Source organism: Amaranthus tricolor, chromosome 14 (genome assembly GCF_026212465.1).
Source record: "Amaranthus tricolor cultivar Red isolate AtriRed21 chromosome 14, ASM2621246v1, whole genome shotgun sequence".
In the NCBI taxonomy this organism is placed as follows: Eukaryota; Viridiplantae; Streptophyta; class Magnoliopsida; order Caryophyllales; family Amaranthaceae; genus Amaranthus; species Amaranthus tricolor.
The window spans coordinates 22,473,476-22,498,466 of NC_080060.1; positions in this window are offsets into that span (position 1 = coordinate 22,473,476).

A 24,991-nucleotide genomic window follows, 5' to 3' on the forward strand; every position below is an offset into this window, starting at 1 on the left:
TATGCTAGAAATTACGTGGTAAGTTTCGGCTTTATGGGTTTTTTAAGATTTTTGTCACTTTCGCGCATAAAGTAGCTCAAACCTTGGTTTGTTTTGCACGACACTTGGCACCACAACACTATTTGTCATATATTATTATGTTGAAGTGGTTAGAATTGAAAATCCTAGTTATGTGCTAAAAATACGTGTTAAGTTTTCTATTTTAAGGGTTTTTAAGCGTTTTTGGAACTTTTCGCTCGTAAAGTACCTCAAACTTTGTTTGTTTAACACGAAACCTGGCACACAATACTATTTGGTATATATTGTTGTGTTGAAGTGGTTAGATTTTTAAATCACAGTCATATGCTAGTAATTACGTGCAAAAGTTGCGATATTAATGGTTTTTAAGCTTTTTTTTTACTTTCGTGCATAAAGTAGTTGAAACTTTGTTTTTTTTGGCACGAAACATGGCACGTAATACTATGTGGTATATATTATTGTGTTGAAGTGGTTATAAATGTAAATCATAGTCATATACTAGAAAATTACGTGCTAAGTGGCGATTTTATGGGTTTTTATGCTTTTGTGGCACTTTCGCGTATAAAGTAGCTCAAACTTGGTTTGTTTTGCAAGAATATTGGCAGTAGCTCAAACTTGGTTTGTTTTGCAAGAATATTGGCACACAATACTATTTGGTATATTATTGTGTTGAAGTGGTTAGAATTGAAAATCATAGTCATATGTTAGAAGTTACGTGTTAAGTTGCGAATTTAAGGGTTTTTAAGCGTTTTTGACACTTTCGCGCATAAAGTAGCTCAAACTTGGTATGTTTTGCACGAAACTTGGCACACAACAAAATTTGGCATATATTATTTTTTTGAAGTGGTTATAATTGAAATTCATATTCATATGCTAAAATATACGTGTTAAGTTGCGATTTTAACGGTTTCTAAAAGTTTTTGGCACTTTCGAGCAAAAAGTAGCTCAAACTTGGTTTGTTTAGCACGAAACTTGGCACACAACATTATTTGGTATATATTATTGTGTTGAAGTGGTAAGAATTTAAAATCATAGTCATATGCTAGAAATTACGTGTTAAGTTGCTATTTTAAGGGTTTTTAAGCGTTTTTGGCATTTTCGCGCAAAAGTAGCTCAAACATGGTTGGTTTTGCACGAAACTTGGCACACAATACTATTTGGTAAAAATTATTGTGTTGAAATGCTTATAATTGAAAATCATAGTCAGATGCGAGAAATTTCGTGCTAAGTTTCGATTTCATGGTTTCTTAAGCTTTTTTGGCACTTTCGCGCATAAAGTAGCTCAAACTTGGTTTGTTTTTCACGAAACTTGGCACACAACACTATTTGGTAAAGATTATTGTGTTGAAGTGTTTAGAATTGAAAATCATACTCATATGCTAGAAATTACGTGGTAAGTTTCAACTTTATGGGTTTTTTAAGATTTTTTGTCACTTTCTCGCATAAAGAAGCTCAAACTTGGTTTGTTTTGCACGACACTTGGCACACAACACTATTTGTCATATATTATTATGTTGAAGTGGTTAGAATTGAAAATCCTAGTTATATGCTAGAAATTAGGTGGTAAGTTTCGACTTTATGGGTTTTTAAGATTTTTTGTCACTTTCGCGCATAAAGTAGCTCAAACTTGGTTTGTTTTGCACGACACTTGGCACACAACACTATTTGTCATATATTATTATGTTGAAGTGGTTAGAATTGAAAATCCTAGTTATATGCTAGAAATTACGTGGTAAGTTTCGATTTTATGGGTTTTTAAGATTTTTTTGTCACTTTCGCGCATAAAGTAGCTCAAACTTGGTTTGTTTTGCACGACACTTGGCACACAACACTATTTGTCATATATTATTATGTTGAAGTGGTTAGAATTGAAAATCCTAGTTATATGCTAGAAATTACGTGGTAAGTTTCGACTTTATGGGTTTTTAAGATTTTTTGTCACTTTCGCGCATAAAGTAGCTCAAACTTGGTTTGTTTTGCACGACACTTGGCACACAACACTATTTGTCATATATTTTATGTTGAAGTGGTTAGAATTTAAAATCCTAGTTATATGCTAAAAATTACGTGTTAAGTTGCGATTTTAAGTGTTTTTAAGCGTTTTTGGAACTTTCGCTCGTAAAGTACCTCAAACTTTGTTTGTTTTACAGGAAACCTGGCACACAATACTATTTGGTATATATTGTTGTGTTGAAGTGGTTAGATTTTTAAATCACAGTCATATGCTAGTAATTACGTGCTAAGTTGCGATATTAATGGTTTTTAAGCTTTTTTGTCACTATCGTGCATAAAGTTGTTGAACCTTGGTTTTTTTTTTGTCATGAAACATGGCACACAATACTATGTGGTATATATTATTTTGTTGAAGTGGTAAAAATGAAAATCATAGTCATATACTAGAAATTACGTGCTAAGTTGCGATATTAATGGTTTTTAAGCTTTTTTGTCACTCTCGCGCATAAAGTAAAACTTTGTTTGTTTTGCACGAATCTTGGCACACAATACTAATTGGTATATTATTGTGTTGAAGTGGTTAGAATTGAAAATCATAGTCATATGCTAGAAATACGTGTTAAGTTGCGAATTTAAGGGTTTTTAAGCGTTTTTGACACTTTCGCGCATAAAGTAGCTCAAACTTGGTATGTTTTGCACGAATCTTGGCACACATCAAAATTTGGCATATATTATTTTATTGAAGTGGTTAGAATTGAAATTCATAGTCATATGCTAGAATATAAGTGTTATGTTGCGATTTTAACGGTTTTTAAAAGTTTTTGTCACTTTCGCGCATAAAGTAGCTCAAACTTGGATTGTTTTGCACGAAACTTGGCACACAACATTATGTGGTATATATTATTGTGTTGAAGTGGTAAGAATTTAAAAATCATAGTCATATGCTAGAAATTACGTGTTAAGTGGCTATTTTAAGGGTTTTTAAGCGTTTTTGGCATATTCACGCATAAAGTAGCTCAAACATGGTTGGTTTTGCACGAAACTTGGCACACAATACTATTTGGTATAAATTATTGTATTGAAATGCTTATAATTGAAAATCATATTCAGATGCGAGAAATTTCGTGCTAAGTTTCGATTTCATGGTTTCTTAAGCTTTTTTGGCACTTTCGCGCATAAAGTATCTCAAACTTGGTTTGTTTTTCACGAAACTTGGCACACAACACTATTTGGTATATATTATTGTGTTGAAGTGTTTAGAATTGAAAATCATACTCATATGCTAGAAATTACGTGGTAAGTTTCGACTTTATGGGTTTTTTAAGATTTTTTGTCACTTTCGCGCATAAAGTAGCTAAAACTTGGTTTGTTTTGCACGACACTTGGCACACAACACTATTTGTCATATATTATTATGTTGAAGTGGTTAGAATTTAAATTCCTAGTTATATGCTAGAAATTACGTGGTAAGTTTCGGCTTTATGGGTTTTTAAGATTTTTTGTCACTTTCGCGCATAAAGTAGCTCAAACTTGGTTTGTTTTGCACGACACTTGGCACACAACACTATTTGTCATATATTATTATGTTGAAGTGGTTAGAATTGAAAATCCTAGTTATGTGCTAAAAATTACGTGTTAAGTTTCTATTTTAAGGGTTTTTAAGCGTTTTTGGAACTTTCGCTCGTAAAGTACCTCAAACTTTGTTTGTTTAACACGAAACCTGGCACACAATACTATTTGGTATATATTGTTGTGTTGAAGTGGTTAGATTTTTAAATCACAGTCATATGCTAGTAATTACGTGCAAAGTTGCGATATTAATGGTTTTTAAGCTTTTTTTTTTACTTTTCGTGCATAAAGTAGTTGAAACTTTGTTTTTTTTGGCACGAAACATGGCACGTAATACTATGTGGTATATATTATTGTGTTGAAGTGGTTATAAATGAAAATCATAGTCATATACTAGAAATTACGTGCTAAGTGGCGATTTTATGGGTTTTTATGCTTTTGTGGCACTTTCGCGTATAAAGTAGCTCAAACTTGGTTTGTTTTGCAAGAATATTGGCACACAATACTATTTGGTATATTATTGTGTTGAAGTGGTTAGAATTGAAAATCATAGTCATATGTTAGAAGTTACGTGTTAAGTTGCGAATTTAAGGGTTTTTAAGCGTTTTTGACACTTTCGCGCATAAAGTAGCTCAAACTTGGTATGTTTTGCACGAAACTTGGCACACAACAAAATTTGGCATATATTATTTTTTTGAAGTGGTTATAATTGAAATTCATATTCATATGCTAAAATATACGTGTTAAGTTGCGATTTTAACGGTTTCTAAAAGTTTTTGGCACTTTCGAGCAAAAAGTAGCTCAAACTTGGTTTGTTTAGCACGAAACTTGGCACACAACACTATTTGGTATATATTATTGTGTTGAAGTGGTAAGAATTTAAAATCATAGTCATATGCTAGAAATTACGTGTTAAGTTGCTATTTTAAGGGTTTTTAAGCGTTTTTGGCACTTTCGCGCAAAAGTAGCTCAAACATGGTTGGTTTTGCACGAAACTTGGCACACAATACTATTTGGTAAAAATTATTGTGTTGAAATGCTTATAATTGAAAATCATAGTCAGATGCGAGAAATTTCGTGCTAAGTTTCGATTTCATGGTTTCTTAAGCTTTTTTGGCACTTTCGCGCATAAAGTAGCTCAAACTTGGTTTGTTTTTCACGAAACTTGGCACACAACACTATTTGGTAAAGATTATTGTGTTGAAGTGTTTAGAATTGAAAATCATACTCATATGCTAGAAATTACGTGGTAAGTTTCAACTTTATGGGTTTTTAAGATTTTTTGTCACTTTCTCGCACAAAGAAGCTCAAACTTGGTTTGTTTTGCACGACACTTGGCACACAACACTATTTGTCATATATTATTATGTTGAAGTGGTTAGAATTGAAAATCCTAGTTATATGCTAGAAATTAGGTGGTAAGTTTCGACTTTATGGGTTTTTAAGATTTTTTGTCACTTTCGCGCATAAAGTAGCTCAAACTTGGTTTGTTTTGCACGACACTTGGCACACAACACTATTTGTCATATATTATTATGTTGAAGTGGTTAGAATTGAAAATCCTAGTTATATGCTAGAAATTACGTGGTAAGTTTCGATTTTATGGGTTTTTAAGATTTTTTGTCACTTTCGCGCATAAAGTAGCTCAAACTTGGTTTGTTTTGCACGACACTTGGCACACAACACTATTTGTCATATATTTTATGTTGAAGTGGTTAGAATTTAAAATCCTAGTTATATGCTAAAAATTACGTGTTAAGTTGCGATTTAAAGGGTTTTTAAGCGTTTTTGGAACTTTCGCTCGTAAAGTACCTCAAACTGTGTTTGTTTTACACGAAACCTGGCACACAATACTATTTGGTATATATTGTTGTGTTGAAGTGGTTAGATTTTTAAATCACAGTCATATGCTAGTAATTACGTGCTAAGTTGCGATATTAATGGTTTTTAAGCTTTTTTGTCACTATCGTGCATAAAGTAGTTGAACCTTGGTTTTTTTTTTGTCATGAAACATGGCACACAATACTATGTGGTATATATTATTTTGTTGAAGTGGTAATAAATGAAAATCATAGTCATATACTAGAAATTACGTGCTAAGTTGCGATATTAATGGTTTTTAAGCTTTTTTGTCACTCTCGCGCATAAAGTAAAACTTTGTTTGTTTTGCACGAATCCTGGCACCCAATACTATTTGGTATATTATTGTGTTGAAGTGGTTAGAATTGAAAATCATAGTCATATGCTAGAAATACGTGTTAAGTTGCGAATTTAAGGGTTTTTAAGCGTTTTTGACACTTTCGCGCATAAAGTAGCTCAAACTTGGTATGTTTTGCACGAATCTTGGCACACATCAAAATTTGGCATATATTATTTTATTGAAGTGGTTAGAATTGAAATTCATAGTCATATGCTAGAATATAAGTGTTATGTTGCGATTTTAACGGTTTTTAAAAGTTTTTGTCACTTTCGCGCATAAAGTAGCTAAAACTAGGATTGTTTTGCACGAAACTTGGCACACAACATTATGTGGTATATATTATTGTGTTGAAGTGGTAAGAATTTAAAATCATAGTCATATGCTAGAAATTACGTGTTAAGTTGCTATTTTAAGGGTTTTTAAGCGTTTTTGGCACATTCACGCATAAAGTAGCTCAAACATGGTTGGTTTTGCACGAAACTTGGTACACAATACAATTTGGTATAAATTATTGTGTTGAAATGCTTATAATTGAAAATCATAGTCAGATGCGAGAAATTTCGTGCTAAGTTTCGATTTCATGGTTTCTTAAGCTTTTTTGGCACTTTCGCGCATAAAGTATCTCAAACTTGGTTTGTTTTTCACGAAACTTGGCACACAACACTATTTGGTATATATTATTGTGTTGAAGTGTTTAGAATTGAAAATCATACTCATATGCTAGAAATTACGTGGTAAGTTTCGACTTTATGGGTTTTTAAGATTTTTTGTCACTTTCGCGCATAAAGTAGCTAAAACTTGGTTTGTTTTGCACGACACTTGGCACACAACACTATTTGTCATATATTATTATGTTGAAGTGGTTAGAATTTAAATTCCTAGTTATATGCTAGAAATTACGTGGTAAGTTTCGGCTTTATGGGTTTTTAAGATTTTTTGTCACTTTCGCGCATAAAGTAGCTCAAACTTGGTTTGTTTTGCACGACACTTGGCACACAACACTATTTGTCATATATTATTATGTTGAAGTGGTTAGAATTGAAAATCCTAGTTATGTGCTAAAAATTACGTGTTAAGTTTCTATTTTAAGGGTTTTTAAGCGTTTTTGGAACTTTCGCTCGTAAAGTACCTCAAACTTTGTTTGTTTAACACGAAACCTGGCACACAATACTATTTGGTATATATTGTTGTGTTGAAGTGGTTAGATTTTTAAATCACAGTCATATGCTAGTAATTACGTGCAAAGTTACGATATTAATGGTTTTTAAGCTTTTTTTTTGCTTTCGTGCATAAAGTAGTTGAAACTTTGTTTTTTTTGGCACGAAACATGGCACGCAATACTATGTGGTATATATTATTGTGTTGAACTGGTTATAAATGAAAATCATAGTCATATACTAGAAATTACGTGCTAAGTGGCGATTTTATGGGTTTTTATGCTTTTGTGGCACTTTCGTGTATAAAGTAGCTCAAACTTGGTTTGTTTTGCAAGAATATTGGCACACAATACTATTTGGTATATTATTGTGTTGAAGTGGTTAGAATTGAAAATCATAGTCATATGTTAGAAATTACGTGTTAAGTTGCGAATTTAAGGGTTTTTAAGCGTTTTTGACACTTTCGCGCATAAAGTAGCTCAAACTTGGTATGTTTTGCACGAAACTTGGCACACAACAAAATTTGGCATATATTATTTTTTTGAAGTGGTTATAATTGAAATTCATATTCATATGCTAAAATATACGTGTTAAGTTGCGATTTTAACGGTTTCTAAAAGTTTTTGGCACTTTCGAGCAAAAAGTAGCTCAAACTTGGTTTGTTTAGCACGAAACTTGGCACACAACACTATTTGGTATATATTATTGTGTTGAAGTGGTAAGAATTTTAAATCATAGTCATATGCTAGAAATTACGTGTTAAGTTGCTATTTTAAGGGTTTTTAAGCGTTTTTGGCACTTTCGCGCAAAAGTAGCTCAAACATGGTTGGTTTTGCACGAAACTTGGCACACAATACTATTTGGTAAAAATTATTGTGTTGAAATGCTTATAATTGAAAATCATAGTCAGATGCGAGAAATTTCGTGCTAAGTTTCGATTTCATGGTTTCTTAAGCTTTTTTGGCACTTTCGCGCATAAAGTAGCTCAAACTTGGTTTGTTTTTCACGAAACTTGGCACACAACACTATTTGGTAAAGATTATTGTGTTGAAGTGTTTAGAATTGAAAATCATACTCATATGCTAGAAATTACGTGGTAAGTTTCAACTTCATGGGTTTTTAAGATTTTTTGTCACTTTCTCGCATAAAGTAGCTCAAACTTGGTTTGTTTTGCACGACACTTGGCACACAACACTATTTGTCATATATTATTATGTTGAAGTGGTTAGAATTGAAAATCCTAGTTATATGCTAGAAATTAGGTGGTAAGTTTCGACTTTATGGGTTTTTAAGATTTTTTGTCACTTTCGCGCATAAAGTAGCTCAAACTTGGTTTGTTTTGCACGACACTTGGCACACAACACTATTTGTCATATATTTTATGTTGAAGTGGTTAGAATTTAAAATCCTAGTTATATGCTAAAAATTACGTGTTAAGTTGCGATTTTAAGGGTTTTTAAGCGTTTTTGGAACTTTCGCTCGTAAAGTACCTCAAACTTTGTTTGTTTTACACGAAACCTGGCACACAATACTATTTGGTATATATTGTTGTGTTGAAGTGGTTAGATTTTTAAATCACAGTCATATGCTAGTAATTACGTTCTAAGTTGCGATATTAATGGTTTTTAAGCTTTTTTGTCACTATCGTGCATAAAGTAGTTGAACCTTGGTTTTTTTTTTTGTCATGAAACATGGCACACAATACTATGTGGTATATATTATTTTGTTGAAGTGGTAATAAATGAAAATCATAGTCATATACTAGAAATTACGTGCTAAGTTGCGATATTAATGGTTTTTAAGCTTTTTTGTCACTCTCGCGCATAAAGTAAAACTTTGTTTGTTTTGCACGAATCCTGGCACCCAATACTATTTGGTATATTATTGTGTTGAAGTGGTTAGAATTGAAAATCATAGTCATATGCTAGAAATACGTGTTAAGTTGCGAATTTAAGGGTTTTTAAGCGTTTTTGACACTTTCGCGCATAAAGTAGCTCAAACTTGGTATGTTTTGCACGAATCTTGGCACACATCAAAATTTGGCATATATTATTTTATTGAAGTGGTTAGAATTGAAATTCATAGTCATATGCTAGAATATAAGTGTTATGTTGCGATTTTAACGGTTTTTAAAAGTTTTTGTCACTTTCGCGCATAAAGTAGCTCAAACTAGGATTGTTTTGCACGAAACTTGGCACACAACATTATGTGGTATATATTATTGTGTTGAAGTGGTAAGAATTTAAAATCATAGTCATATGCTAGAAATTACGTGTTAAGTTGCTATTTTAAGGGTTTTTAAGCGTTTTTGGCACATTCACGCATAAAGTAGCTCAAACATGGTTGGTTTTGCACGAAACTTGGTACACAATACAATTTGGTATAAATTATTGTGTTGAAATGCTTATAATTGAAAATCATAGTCAGATGCGAGAAATTTCGTGCTAAGTTTCGATTTCATGGTTTCTTAAGCTTTTTTGGCACTTTCGCGCATAAAGTATCTCAAACTTGGTTTGTTTTTCACGAAACTTGGCACACAACACTATTTGGTATATATTATTGTGTTGAAGTGTTTAGAATTGAAAATCATACTCATATGCTAGAAATTACGTGGTAAGTTTCGACTTTATGGGTTTTTAAGATTTTTTGTCACTTTCGCGCATAAAGTAGCTAAAACTTGGTTTGTTTTGCACGACACTTGGCACACAACACTATTTGTCATATATTATTATGTTGAAGTGGTTAGAATTTAAATTCCTAGTTATATGCTAGAAATTACGTGGTAAGTTTCGGCTTTATGGGTTTTTAAGATTTTTTGTCACTTTCGCGCATAAAGTAGCTCAAACTTGGTTTGTTTTGCACGACACTTGGCACACAACACTATTTGTCATATATTATTATGTTGAAGTGGTTAGAATTGAAAATCCTAGTTATGTGCTAAAAATTACGTGTTAAGTTTCTATTTTAAGGGTTTTTAAGCGTTTTTGGAACTTTCGCTCGTAAAGTACCTCAAACTTTGTTTGTTTAACACGAAACCTGGCACACAATACTATTTGGTATATATTGTTGTGTTGAAGTGGTTAGATTTTTAAATCACAGTCATATGCTAGTAATTACGTGCAAAGTTACGATATTAATGGTTTTTAAGCTTTTTTTTTGCTTTCGTGCATAAAGTAGTTGAAACTTTGTTTTTTTTGGCACGAAACATGGCACGCAATACTATGTGGTATATATTATTGTGTTGAACTGGTTATAAATGAAAATCATAGTCATATACTAGAAATTACGTGCTAAGTGGCGATTTTATGGGTTTTTATGCTTTTGTGGCACTTTCGTGTATAAAGTAGCTCAAACTTGGTTTGTTTTGCAAGAATATTGGCACACAATACTATTTGGTATATTATTGTGTTGAAGTGGTTAGAATTGAAAATCATAGTCATATGTTAGAAATTACGTGTTAAGTTGCGTATTTAAGGGTTTTTAAGCGTTTTTGACACTTTCGCGCATAAAGTAGCTCAAACTTGGTATGTTTTGCACGAAACTTGGCACACAACAAAATTTGGCATATATTATTTTTTTGAAGTGGTTATAATTGAAATTCATATTCATATGCTAAAATATACGTGTTAAGTTGCGATTTTAACGGTTTCTAAAAGTTTTTGGCACTTTCGAGCAAAAAGTAGCTCAAACTTGGTTTGTTTAGCACGAAACTTGGCACACAACACTATTTGGTATATATTATTGTGTTGAAGTGGTAAGAATTTTAAATCATAGTCATATGCTAGAAATTACGTGTTAAGTTGCTATTTTAAGGGTTTTTAAGCGTTTTTGGCACTTTCGCGCAAAAGTAGCTCAAACATGGTTGGTTTTGCACGAAACTTGGCACACAATACTATTTGGTAAAAATTATTGTGTTGAAATGCTTATAATTGAAAATCATAGTCAGATGCGAGAAATTTTGTGCTAAGTTTCGATTTCATGGTTTCTTAAGCTTTTTTGGCACTTTCGCGCATAAAGTAGCTCAAACTTGGTTTGTTTTTCACGAAACTTGGCACACAACACTATTTGGTAAAGATTATTGTGTTGAAGTGTTTAGAATTGAAAATCATACTCATATGCTAGAAATTACGTGGTAAGTTTCAACTTTATGGGTTTTTAAGATTTTTTGTCACTTTCTCGCATAAAGTAGCTCAAACTTGGTTTGTTTTGCACGACACTTGGCACACAACACTATTTGTCATATATTATTATGTTGAAGTGGTTAGAATTGAAAATCCTAGTTATATGCTAGAAATTAGGTGGTAAGTTTCGACTTTATGGGTTTTTAAGATTTTTTGTCACTTTCGCGCATAAAGTAGCTCAAACTTGGTTTGTTTTGCACAACACTTGGCACACAACACTATTTGTCATATATTATTATGTTGAAGTGGTTAGAATTGAAAATCCTAGTTATATGCTAGAAATTACGTGGTAAGTTGCGACTTTATGGGTTTTTAAGATTTTTTGTCACTTTCGCGCATAAAGTAGCTCAAACTTGGTTTGTTTTGCACGACACTTGGCACACAACACTATTTGTCATATATTTTATGTTGAAGTGGTTAGAATTTAAAATCCTTGTTATATGCTAAAAATTACGTGTTAAGTTGCGATTTTAAGTGTTTTTAAGCGTTTTTGGAACTTTCGCTCGTAAAGTACCTCAAACTTTGTTTGTTTTACACGAAACCTGGCACACAATACTATTTGGTATATATTGTTGTGTTGAAGTGGTTAGATTTTTAAATCACAGTCATATGCTAGTAATTACGTGCTAAGTTGCGATATTAATGGTTTTTAAGCTTTTTTGTCACTATCGTGCATAAAGTAGTTGAACCTTGGTTTTTTTTTTGTCATGAAACATGGCACACAATACTATGTGGTATATATTATTTTGTTGAAGTGGTAATAAATGAAAATCATAGTCATATACTAGAAATTACGTGCTAAGTTGCGATATTAATGGTTTTTAAGCTTTTTTGTCACTCTCGCGCATAAAGTAAAACTTTGTTTGTTTTGCACGAATCTTGGCACACAATACTATTTGGTATATTATTGTGTTGAAGTTGTTAGAATTGAAAATCATAGTCATATGCTAGAAATACGTGTTAAGTTGCGAATTTAAGGGTTTTTAAGCGTTTTTGACACTTTCGCGCATAAAGTAGCTCAAACTTGGTATGTTTTGCACGAATCTTGGCACACATCAAAATTTGGCATATATTATTTTATTGAAGTGGTTAGAATTGAAATTCATAGTCATATGCTAGAATATAAGTGTTATGTTGCGATTTTAACGGTTTTTAAAAGTTTTTGTCACTTTCGCGCATAAAGTAGCTCAAACTTGGATTGTTTTGCACGAAACTTGGCACACAACATTATGTGGTATATATTATTGTGTTGAAGTGGTAAGAATTTAAAATCATAGTCATATGCTGGAAATTACGTGTTAAGTGGCTATTTTAAGGGTTTTTAAGCGTTTTTGGCATATTCACGCATAAAGTAGCTCAAACATGGTTGGTTTTGCACGAAACTTGGCACACAATACTATTTGGTATAAATTATTGTGTTGAAATGCTTATAATTGAAAATCATATTCAGATGCGAGAAATTTCGTGCTAAGTTTCGATTTCATGGTTTCTTAAGCTTTTTTGGCACTTTCGCGCATAAAGTATCTCAAACTTGGTTTGTTTTTCACGAAACTTGGCACACAACACTATTTGGTATATATTATTGTGTTGAAGTGTTTAGAATTGAAAATCATACTCATATGCTAGAAATTACGTGGTAAGTTTCGACTTTATGGGTTTTTAAGATTTTTTGTCACTTTCGCGCATAAAGTAGCTAAAACTTGGTTTGTTTTGCACGACACTTGGCACACAACACTATTTGTCATATATTATTATGTTGAAGTGGTTAGAATTTAAATTCCTAGTTATATGCTAGAAATTACGTGGTAAGTTTCGGCTTTATGGGTTTTTAAGATTTTTTGTCACTTTCGCGCATAAAGTAGCTCAAACTTGGTTTGTTTTGCACGACACTTGGCACACAACACTATTTGTCATATATTATTATGTTGAAGTGGTTAGAATTGAAAATCCAAGTTATGTGCTAAAAATTACGTGTTAAGTTTCTATTTTAAGGGTTTTTAAGCGTTTTTGGAACTTTCGCTCGTAAAGTACCTCAAACTTTGTTTGTTTAACACGAAACCTGGCACACAATACTATTTGGTATATATTGTTGTGTTGAAGTGGTTAGATTTTTAAATCACAGTCATATGCTAGTAATTACGTGCAAAGTTGCGATATTAATGGTTTTTAAGCTTTTTTTTTACTTTCGTGCATAAAGTAGTTGAAACTTTGTTTTTTTTGGCACGAAACATGGCACGTAATACTATGTGGTATATATTATTGTGTTGAAGTGGTTATAAATGAAAATCATAGTCATATACTAGAAATTACGTGCTAAGTGGCGATTTTATGGGTTTTTATGCTTTTGTGGCACTTTCGCGTATAAAGTAGCTCAAACTTGGTTTGTTTTGCAAGAATATTGGCACACAATACTATTTGGTATATTATTGTGTTGAAGTGGTTAGAATTGAAAATCATAGTCATATGTTAGAAGTTACGTGTTAAGTTGCGAATTTAAGGGTTTTTAAGCGTTTTTGACACTTTCGCGCATAAAGTAGCTCAAACTTGGTATGTTTTGCACGAAACTTGGCACACAACAAAATTTGGCATATATTATTTTTTTGAAGTGGTTATAATTGAAATTCATATTCATATGCTAAAATATACGTGTTAAGTTGCGATTTTAACGGTTTCTAAAAGTTTTTGGCACTTTCGAGCAAAAAGTAGCTCAAACTTGGTTTGTTTAGCACGAAACTTGGCACACAACACTATTTGGTATATATTATTGTGTTGAAGTGGTAAGAATTTAAAATCATAGTCATATGCTAGAAATTACGTGTTAAGTTGCTATTTTAAGGGTTTTTAAGCGTTTTTGGCACTTTCGCGCAAAAGTAGCTCAAACATGGTTGGTTTTGCACGAAACTTGGCACACAATACTATTTGGTAAAAATTATTGTGTTGAAATGCTTATAATTGAAAATCATAGTCAGATGCGAGAAATTTCGTGCTAAGTTTCGATTTCATGGTTTCTTAAGCTTTTTTGGCACTTTCGCGCATAAAGTAGCTCAAACTTGGTTTGTTTTTCACGAAACTTGGCACACAACACTATTTGGTAAAGATTATTGTGTTGAAGTGTTTAGAATTGAAAATCATACTCATATGCTAGAAATTACGTGGTAAGTTTCAACTTTATGGGTTTTTAAGATTTTTTGTCACTTTCTCGCATAAAGAAGCTCAAACTTGGTTTGTTTTGCACGACACTTGGCACACAACACTATTTGTCATATATTATTATGTTGAAGTGGTTAGAATTGAAAATCCTAGTTATATGCTAGAAATTAGGTGGTAAGTTTCGACTTTATGGGTTTTTAAGATTTTTTGTCACTTTCGCGCATAAAGTAGCTCAAACTTGGTTTGTTTTGCACGACACTTGGCACACAACACTATTTGTCATATATTATTATGTTGAAGTGGTTAGAATTGAAAATCCTAGTTATATGCTAGAAATTACGTGGTAAGTTTCGATTTTATGGGTTTTTAAGATTTTTTGTCACTTTCGCGCATAAAGTAGCTCAAACTTGGTTTGTTTTGCACGACACTTGGCACACAACACTATTTGTCATATATTATTATGTTGAAGTGGTTAGAATTGAAAATCCTAGTTATATGCTAGAAATTACGTGGTAAGTTTCGACTTTATGGGTTTTTAAGATTTTTTGTCACTTTCGCGCATAAAGTAGCTCAAACTTGGTTTGTTTTGCACGACACTTGGCACACAACACTATTTGTCATATATTTTATGTTGAAGTGGTTAGAATTTAAAATCCTAGTTATATGCTAAAAATTACGTGTTAAGTTGCGATTTTAAGTGTTTTTAAGCGTTTTTGGAACTTTCGCTCGTAAAGTACCTCAAACTTTGTTTGTTTTACACGAAACCTGGCACACAATACTATTTGGTATATATTGTTGTGTTGAAGTGGTTAGATTTTTAAATCACAGTCATATGCTAGTAATTACGTTCTAAGTTGCGATATTAATGGTTTTTAAGCTTTTTTGTCACTATCGTGCATAAAGTAGTTGAACCTTGGTTTTTTTTTTTGTCATGAAACATGGCACACAATACTATGTGGTATATATTATTTTGTTGAAGTGGTAATAAATGAAAATCATAGTCATATACTAGAAATTACGTGCTAAGTTGCGATATTAATGGTTTTTAAGCTTTTTTGTCACTCTCGCGCATAAAGTAAAACTTTGTTTGTTTTGCACGAATCCTGGCACCCAATACTATTTGGTATATTATTGTGTTGAAGTGGTTAGAATTGAAAATCATAGTCATATGCTAGAAATACGTGTTAAGTTGCGAATTTAAGGGTTTTTAAGCGTTTTTGACACTTTCGCGCATAAAGTAGCTCAAACTTGGTATGTTTTGCACGAATCTTGGCACACATCAAAATTTGGCATATATTATTTTATTGAAGTGGTTAGAATTGAAATTCATAGTCATATGCTAGAATATAAGTGTTATGTTGCGATTTTAACGGTTTTTAAAAGTTTTTGTCACTTTCGCGCATAAAGTAGCTCAAACTTGGATTGTTTTGCACGAAACTTGGCACACAACATTATGTGGTATATATTATTGTGTTGAAGTGGTAAGAATTTAAAATCATAGTCATATGCTAGAAATTACGTGTTAAGTTGCTATTTTAAGGGTTTTTAAGCGTTTTTGGCACATTCACGCATAAAGTAGCTCAAACATGGTTGGTTTTGCACGAAACTTGGTACACAATACTATTTGGTATAAATTATTGTGTTGAAATGCTTATAATTGAAAATCATAGTCAGATGCGAGAAATTTCGTGCTAAGTTTCGATTTCATGGTTTCTTAAGCTTTTTTGGCACTTTCGCGCATAAAGTAGCTCAAACTTGGTTTGTTTTTCACGAAACTTGGCACACAACACTATTTGGTATATATTATTGTGTTGAAGTGTTTGGAATTGAAAATCATACTCATATGCTAGAAATTACGTGGTAAGTTTCGACTTTATGGATTTTTAAGATTTTTTGTCACTTTCGCGCATAAAGTAGCTAAAACTTGGTTTGTTTTTCACGACACTTGGCACAAAACACTATTTGTCATATATTATTATGTTGAAGTGGTTAGAATTTAAATTCCTAGTTATATGCTGGAAATTATGTGGTATGTTGGACCTCTTGAGTTTTGATGATGACTACACTTTATTTGAGCAAACATGTTTTTAGAGATTCTGCAGGTCGGTATCCGATTATGATTATGATTATGATCGTTGATAGTACCTATGCCTTAGCTTATGGAAACGTACATGTCAAAAGGTTTCAAAAGAGGTTAGGAGAAGCATATCGCTTGGGATGTAAAATGGAGACAGCAGATCTACTGTTCCCAAGTTGGATGTTCTAGCTAAACTGAAGTCTGGAGACAGCACACTGTTCCTGAGCTGAAGGTTGACTACGTTGACTAAAAATTCTGGTTATCATATTTTAATTATTATTTTTAGTTAATGTATTTTAAATTAAATTGTTGCAGTAATAATTTATTAAAGTTAATTGGCAAATCGTTTTTGTTAAAGAAAATGTATTCACGTTTTATTTGTTAAGATCCTTTATTTTAGGATCTATTTTTAATAAATCCTGGATTTGTTAAAAATAGAATTAACTAACTTTGAATTGGTCTTAGCAAATCTTTTCAGCCGGTCTTTATTCCTAAAAATAAGCAAGCAATCATTCCCACTAAGATTAACCGTTTTCTAAATATAGCATGAAGTTCCAGCCATTAATTTGGGGAACAGGAATTACTACTGAAAAAACTGCTACTTTAGGGAACAGCGGTTATTAAGGGAACAGCGGTTATTGTTTATGTACACGTGTGATTTGACTTAATCAAATCTTATGGAAATAACCGTGTGTTTGCTTAATCCACATTACTCCCATGATCTTTTGATAGTGGGATGATGGATTGGATTATTCCACTTTCTTAGGAATATTATTTTCTATAAATTGCAAGATAATTCCGGTTTTTAAAGTGATGTGAAGTAATCCAACGTTTTGTGCTTGAGTGTTTTTCATACGTTTTTGTTGGATTTTACAAGAAATATTTTGTTCTTAAAATTGCCAATTAATTTATAATATTTTCTTGATGCAACTCTTTGATTTATTTTAGAGAATTTATATCCTTTTTGTAAGGGTTTTTGAGAGTTTATGTAATTAGACTCGGGTGAGTCTAAGGGGGAAGTTAGATAGCTTTTAGTGAAGCTAGAGAGGATTAGCTTATTGTAAAGCTAAGTTTGTTGCTTTGAGTAAAGCAATTAGAGAGTGAAGAGTTGGCCTAGTTGTTTCGCTTCGAGTGAAGTAAGGTGTTTATTGTAATTGTAACTAATTGCCTTAAACATAGTGAAGTTGTTAGAAATCCCAAGTGGTCGTGGTTTTTCCTTTTGTTTAGGCCCAAAAGGTTTCCACGTAAAATCGTGTGTCTCTCTTATTATTTTGCTCTTAGTTTAAGCTTTATTTATTTTGAATAATTCCGCAAAAACAGGGCACAATCGCTTAAACTTGCAACAACAACAATTCACCCCCCCTCTTGTTGCTGTTCCCGTTCCTAATTGAATCAACAATTGGTATCAGAGCCCTGTTCCCAGAAGATCAAGAAACCCTGAGGGCAGATTCTGGTGTTCCCTAAAAATGTCAATTATGAACGAGCGAATGGAAGAAGGGTATTCAACTCAAAGACCGCCAATGTTCGATGGAAAATTCTATACATACTGGAAGAATAGGATGGAGATCTTCATTAAAGCGGAAAATTATCAAGTTTGGAGAGTCATAGAAATCGGAGATTTTGAGGTAACCACTACTAACTCCAACAATGAAATTGTTCCCAAACCTATAACCGAATATGAAAAAGAAGATTTTCAGAAAATGGAATTAAATGCTCTTGCTATAAAATTACTTCATTGTGGTCTTGGACCAAACGAGCATAATAGAATTATGGGGTGCAAATCCGCTAAGCAAATTTGGGACCTGCTTGCTGTTACCCATGAGGGAACAAGTGAAGTAAAACGGTCCAAAATTGATTTGTTAATGTCTAAATACGAGAGATTTGTTATGGAGCCAAGAGAAAGTATCCAAGAGATGTTCACTAGGTTCACCAACATAACAAACGAGCTTGTCTCTCTTGGAAGAATAATTCCCACTGATGAACAAGTAAGGAAGATCCTAAGGAGCCTTCCTCAAGATGAGCGCTGGAGGGCCAAGGTTACTGCTATACAAGAGTCCAAAGATTTTACTAAGTTCAATCTAGAGGAGCTGGCTGGTTCCCTAATGACGCATGAATTGCATTTGGGAACAGCAGACAGTTCCAGGAACAAGGGACTGGCTCTGGCAGCGGGGGGAACAGGACGAATCAGAATGTGATGAGGAAGAGGCTGCTTTATTGGTACGAAAATTCAAGAAGTTCTTCAGGAACAGCAGGTATGCAAATCAAAGAAACAACAAAGAAAGAAGAACAAAAAATCTTGAATGCCACAAATGTGGAAGTACCGAACACTTCATCAAGGATTGCCCAACATGGAAGAATGAAAAGGGTAAGGGAAAGACAAGAGATTCAAGAAGACCGTTGAACAAAGAAAATTTTAACAAGACTGACTTTCGTAAGGCCATGATTGCTGCATGGGGAGAAACTGAAAGTGAGAATGAAACTATTGTTCCCGAAGAAGAGGAGACAGCTAACCTATGTCTCATGGCTACGCATAAAGGCAAGGAGAAGCAGGTAAATATTTCTAATTCATTTTCTAACCATTCATTTAATCTAAGTAAAAATGAATTAAAAGAGTTGTTAAAAGAGACACAAGCTAAACTTGAAAATTGCAATGATAAGTGTCTCAAGTTAGAACAGGAACTTAAAGTAAGCAAAGACCATGTCTCATACATAAACACCTTTAGACATGATGTCCAAAACAAATTTTTCGGTTTGTTAGATCAAAATATAATCCTAAAGGAAAATATGGAGAGACTTAAGAAAGAAAATGTTATTCTTAATATTGAGCTATCACAATACAAATTATTAGGCTTAAATAAAGAATTGATAAATGCATCTACTAAGGATTTGTGCAATGATTTTCAACATTTAGAGTTGAATCCAGAATCCAACCGTAACAACAATAATAATCTTGAATTAAATTCAAGAGAAAAAGGGAAAATCAAAATAACTCCCAAATGGATTCTAGATGCTAAAAGTAAGAAATCACAAGGCCTAAAATATTTTAAGAATAACAAAAGTAAGAAAGCTTACGTTAATCTTCCTAGAGACAGGTACTGTACCTTCTGTGATAAAGCTGGCCATCTGAAGGAACAGTGCACCAAAAGGGAACAGTATACTGTCTCTAACAGAAACTATGTCGATAACATTCAAATTGATAAATATGATTCATGTAAGATCGACAAGGAACCCAAGAAAGTCTGGGTTCCTATAAATAACAATTAATTATCTTACAGGTCCAAGTGAGGGGGAACAGCTCATGGTATCTCGACAGTGGGTGTTCCAAGCATATGACAGGTGACAAATCTAAATTTCTCTCACTTGAAGCCTATGATGGGGGAACAGTAACCTTCGGTGACAATATGAAGGGTGAGATAATCGCCAAAGGAAAGGTTGGAAGGTCATGTTCCCACGTCATTGATAATGTATTTTTAGTCGAGAATTTGAAACACAACTTACTCAGCATTTCTCAATTTTGTGATAAGGGTAACTCTGTAAACTTTACTTCTGAAAAGTGCATTATTTCTAGGAACGACACAGGAGACATCATTCTTGAGGGAAACAGAAAAGGGAACACTTATATAGTGGACCTGGTCATGCTAGTTATTCATTGATTAATACATTAAGATCTAAAGACCTAGTTAGAGGACTACCATCTATAAAATTCCTTAAAGAGGAAATATGTGATCCTTGTGCCAAAGGAAAACAAGTAAGGTCATCTTTTAAACCAAAGAATGTTGTGACCACCTCAAAAACGCTTGAATTATTACACATGGATTTGTGTGGACCTATGAGAATACAAAGCCGTAGTGGCAAGAGATATGTGTTTGTTATTATTGATGATTATAGTAGATTTACATGGACTTTATTTTTAGTTAGTAAAGATGAAGCCTTTAATGAGTTTGTTTCTTTCGCTAACAAAATACAAAAATCTACCAATAATCAAATTGTTCACATAAGGTCAGATCATGGTAAAGAATTTGAAAATTCAAGCTTTATGAGTTATTGCAATGAACATGGAATAAGTCACAATTTTTCCGCCCCTAGAACACCACAACAAAATGGTGTTGTAGAAAGGAAAAATAGAACTTTAGAAGAAATGGCTAGAACTATGTTAATTGCTAGTGGTTTACCTAGAAATTTTTGGGCCGAGGCTGTTAATACTGCATGTTATATTTTAAATAGAGTATTGATAAGACCAATCACTTCTAAGACACCCTATGAACTGTTTAAAGGTGTTAAACCAAATATTGCCTATTTTCGTGTGTTTGGTTGCAAATGTTTTGTACATGTTAATGGAAAACGGAATATAGGTAAATTTGATGAAAGAAGTGATGAAGCAGTATTTCTTGGCTACTCATCTCAAAGTAAGGCATATAGAGTCTATAACAAAAGAACAATGAGTGTGGAAGAATCCGTTCACATAATTTTCGATGAAACTAACTTTTTGTCAAGTGAACAGGATACAAATAATTTTAAGATAGGTCTTGCAAATTTAGAAGAAGATGATGAAGAATTGAAAGTGCATGATCAAGAAACAGCTGGTGAACAGCCGGTTCCAGCAGAAGCAGAAAGTACTGATCAAGTTCAGGAACTGCCAGAACATCAGGAACAGCAGACTGTTCCCAATCCAGCTGTTCCCACAGAAGAGCAAAACGATCCAGTAGCTGAACAGAATGTTAATCAAGCTGATGAACCAGAACATGCTACTGTTCCCACAAGAGATTTTATGCCAAAACCTTGGAGATATCAAAAATACCATCCTCTTGATTTAATTGTAAGTGATTTGAATAAAGGAACACAAACTCGATCTCAAATGAGAAATTTTTGTGCACATTTTGCGTTCCTATCATCACTTGAACCCAAAAATCACGAAGAAGCTCTAAAGGATTCCGAATGGGTTGTAGCCATGCAAGATGAATTGAACGAATTTGAAAGGAACAAAGTATGGCATTTAGAACCCAAACCGAAACACAAGAAGGTAATTGGTTTGAAATGGGTATTTCGGAACAAACTAGATGAGCATGGAATAATTGTAAGAAACAAAGCAAGGCTCGTGGTCAAAGGGTACAATCAACAAGAAGGTATTGATTATACTGAGACATTTGCTCCAGTAGCAAGGTTAGAAGCTATTAGAATTTTAATTTCTTTTGCTGCATTTATGAACTTTAAATTATATCAAATGGATGTGAAATGTGCTTTCTTGAATGGTTTTCTTGATGAAGAAGTTTTTGTTGAACAACCGCCTGGCTTTGAGAATACCTCGTGTCTTGATCATGTCTATAAGCTTGATAAAGCTCTTTATGGGTTGAAACAAGCTCCTAGGCAATGGTATGAAAGACTATCAAAATTTTTGATTCAAAATGACTTTATTAGAGGTAAAATTGATAAAACCTTATTCTTTAAGAACAAAGGTTCCAATATATTAGTTGTTCAAATATATGTTGATGATATTATTTTTGGTGCCACAAATGAATTACTATGTAAAGAATTTGCTAACCTTATGAGCACTGAATTTGAAATGAGCATGATGGGAGAATTAAATTTCTTTCTTGGTTTGCAAATTAAACAAACTGCTAATGGTATCTTTATTCATCAACAAAAATATATAAAAGAACTTCTTAAGAAATATGGCATGAATAACGCTAAAACCAACCATACACCCATGGCTACTAATGTAAGATTAGATGAAGATACAAATGGAACAAATATTGACCAAACTATGTATAGAGGCATGATTGGATCTTTATTATATCTAACTGCTAGTAGACCCGATATTTCATTTAGTGTTGGTTTATGTGCAAGATTTCAATCTAACCCTAAAGAATCACATCTAACTGCAGTGAAACGTATTTTGAGATATCTAAAGGGAACAGATGATTTATCATTATTTTATCCTAAAAGTGATGTCTTTGATTTGAAAGGCTTTAGTGATGCAGATTATGCAGGAGATCTTGTTAATAGAAAAAGCACGTCAGGTATGGTACAATTTCTTGGCTCATGTTTAGTTTCGTGGAGCTCCAAGAAACAAAACACTGTTGCATTATCAACCGCTGAAGCTGAGTACGTAGCAGCAGCAGCTTGCTGTTCCCAAATGATATGGATAAAGCAGCAGCTAAGAGACTTTGGTATTAAGTATGCATGTGTTCCTATTTATTGCGATAATACCAGTGCCATATGCATATCCAAAGATCCAGTGCATCACTCACGAGTAAAGCACATCCATATTAGGCATCATTTTCTTAAGGATAATGTTGAAAATAAAAATATCATTGTTAAGCATGTAAACACTAACGAGCAAATAGCAGATATCATGACCAAACCGCTTCCAAGGGAACAGCATGAGAAAATGAGATTGGAACTTGGCATGATCAAGCTGCATTAAAGGAAGTATCATATATGATTCCTAGAGACAAAATGAAAATTGAAAATGATCAATCAACCACAATAATCTTGATTGAAAAATCAATTATCGAAAGGATCAGGTACGCATTTTTTAAAGGTATATACTTTGGATGTTCTCATGATTGCATGATTATTTTGATCTGACGGTAGTAGCACAATATTACCATTTTTCTTTTTAAACAACAATTTTTTTTCCCAGCAGTTCTTTTAAGTAGGAGTTGAATCTCAACGTACTCCATTTTCACAATTCAAAATCAATTGTCTTGATTTGATAACTGCCTCAACACGTCACTTCATCCAATATAATTACTCCCTCTCGTCCCATCTTTCATTTCATCTTCATTACCCTTTCCCTTTCACTCAACCCTAAACCGTCATTCCTTCCACTTCCCTTTCACTTCGTCATTTTCCTTTGCTTTTCTCTCTAAAAACTTCAATGAAAACCAAGAATATGAAACCAAAAATGAAGCAACCTGTCCCTCTTCGAGTTATTTACCCACCTTCTCACACTCACAAACCTAAGTCTTCATCAAAGGAACCAGAGGACACCCCTATGTCTCCGCAAACAAGTGGTAAAAGAACAAGAGAATCCAAGAAACCTTCAACCCACTCTACCAAGAAAATGAAGGTAACGCATTACTCAAATGCTGAAGAACTTTCTAAAGAAATGTCTGTAGGATTTGGTCTAGACAAAGAATGGTACGAATCTACAACCTTTCCTAAATTCCATGAAATTTTACAAACTCAAAAATGGGAATCACTTATGAGCGTATATAGCTGCAACCCCATTTACCCTGACATTATGCATGAGTTTATTTCTAATTTTGCTGTTCATGATGGAGTTTGTTCTAGTTCAATCAAAGATATTGATATTGAATTTGATAGTCTGACTTTAGGAGAGTGGTTAGGTGTTCCTGCTACTGGTTTTGACGTTTATCATGTTGGGTCTAAGATTGCGTTTTCTGGAAGAGATGAAAAAGATGTTTGGAGATGCTTGGGGGTTAGGCAAAAAAGGGGGAAAGTTAGTCACAATGTCCTGTCTCCTTTACATAAGTTGCTGTACAACATTGCTAGAAGGTTTATCTTGCCACGAAACTCAAAACGTAGTGAGGTAAGTCTTCGAGATGCAACCCTGATATACTGTATGGTGAACAACATAAAGATTAATTTTCCTTCCTTGATGATTTCTCATTTAAATGATTGTATAGCCAAACGTTGTATGGTTGGCTATGGTGGTTTGTTGTCATGGATTTTCTCAAAGTTTGGTGTTCCACTGGGTGATTATAGTTTTCCTATGGGTCCCAGCAATATGATAGGTGCAAAATGTTTGAGTAATTTGCGCCTTAAATTAAATGAGGAAGGGATTCTTGAAAATATTGTGGAACAGATTGAGATTGATTCTGATAATGAGGAACAGGAGGAAGAGGGGAAGGAAAAGGAGGAACAGGAGGAAGAGGAAGAGAAGGAAGAGAAGGAACAGGAGAAAAAGGAAGAAGAGGAGAAGGAGGAACAGGAGAAAGAAGGGGATGGAGTTAAGGAACAGGAGGTTGTTCCTTCTGAGGAAGAAGACCAGGGGTTGGAATCTAAGGTTTCTCTTGAAGAAGACTCTAGGGCTGAACCCAATAGTTTTCCCTCATCAAAGCCAACCACTCCACCAACTCATCATTTCACTCCACCACCACCTTCACCAACACCAAGATCACCATCACCATCATTTCACAAACACAGCTTTGATCAGGCAACCGTTCCTACTGCTCCCTTATATTCCATTCTTCTCAAGCTTGATGATTTGCAGGATCGCTTCTTCAAATTTCAAGATGAGATCCGTGTTTCCCTAGCCTCTTTAGCTGACCAGATGACTCAGATGGAGGCTCGTCTTGGCGCTAAATTGGATACAGTTCAGGTGGAAACGGAATATGTTGATGAAGATGCTCCTGCTTCATAGTTTCCCTTTTATATTTTTCATTGCTGCTGTCTCTGTCTTTAAACAATTTCTTTCTTTTAGTACCAGCTGGGGTACACATCTTAAACATTGTTAACTTTGTTGAACCTTTTTACATATGCTACTAACTGTTAGGTTTGATTAGTCATTGCTTATCATGCTTGCATTCATTGTTATTGCTTTTTAATTTGTGCATCCTTATACTCTCTTTGACTATAACTATATGTTTAGTGCTGTGGTTTGATTGCTTATCTTCTTTTTGAATGATGTCAAAAGGGGGAATATTTGACACAAACTTAA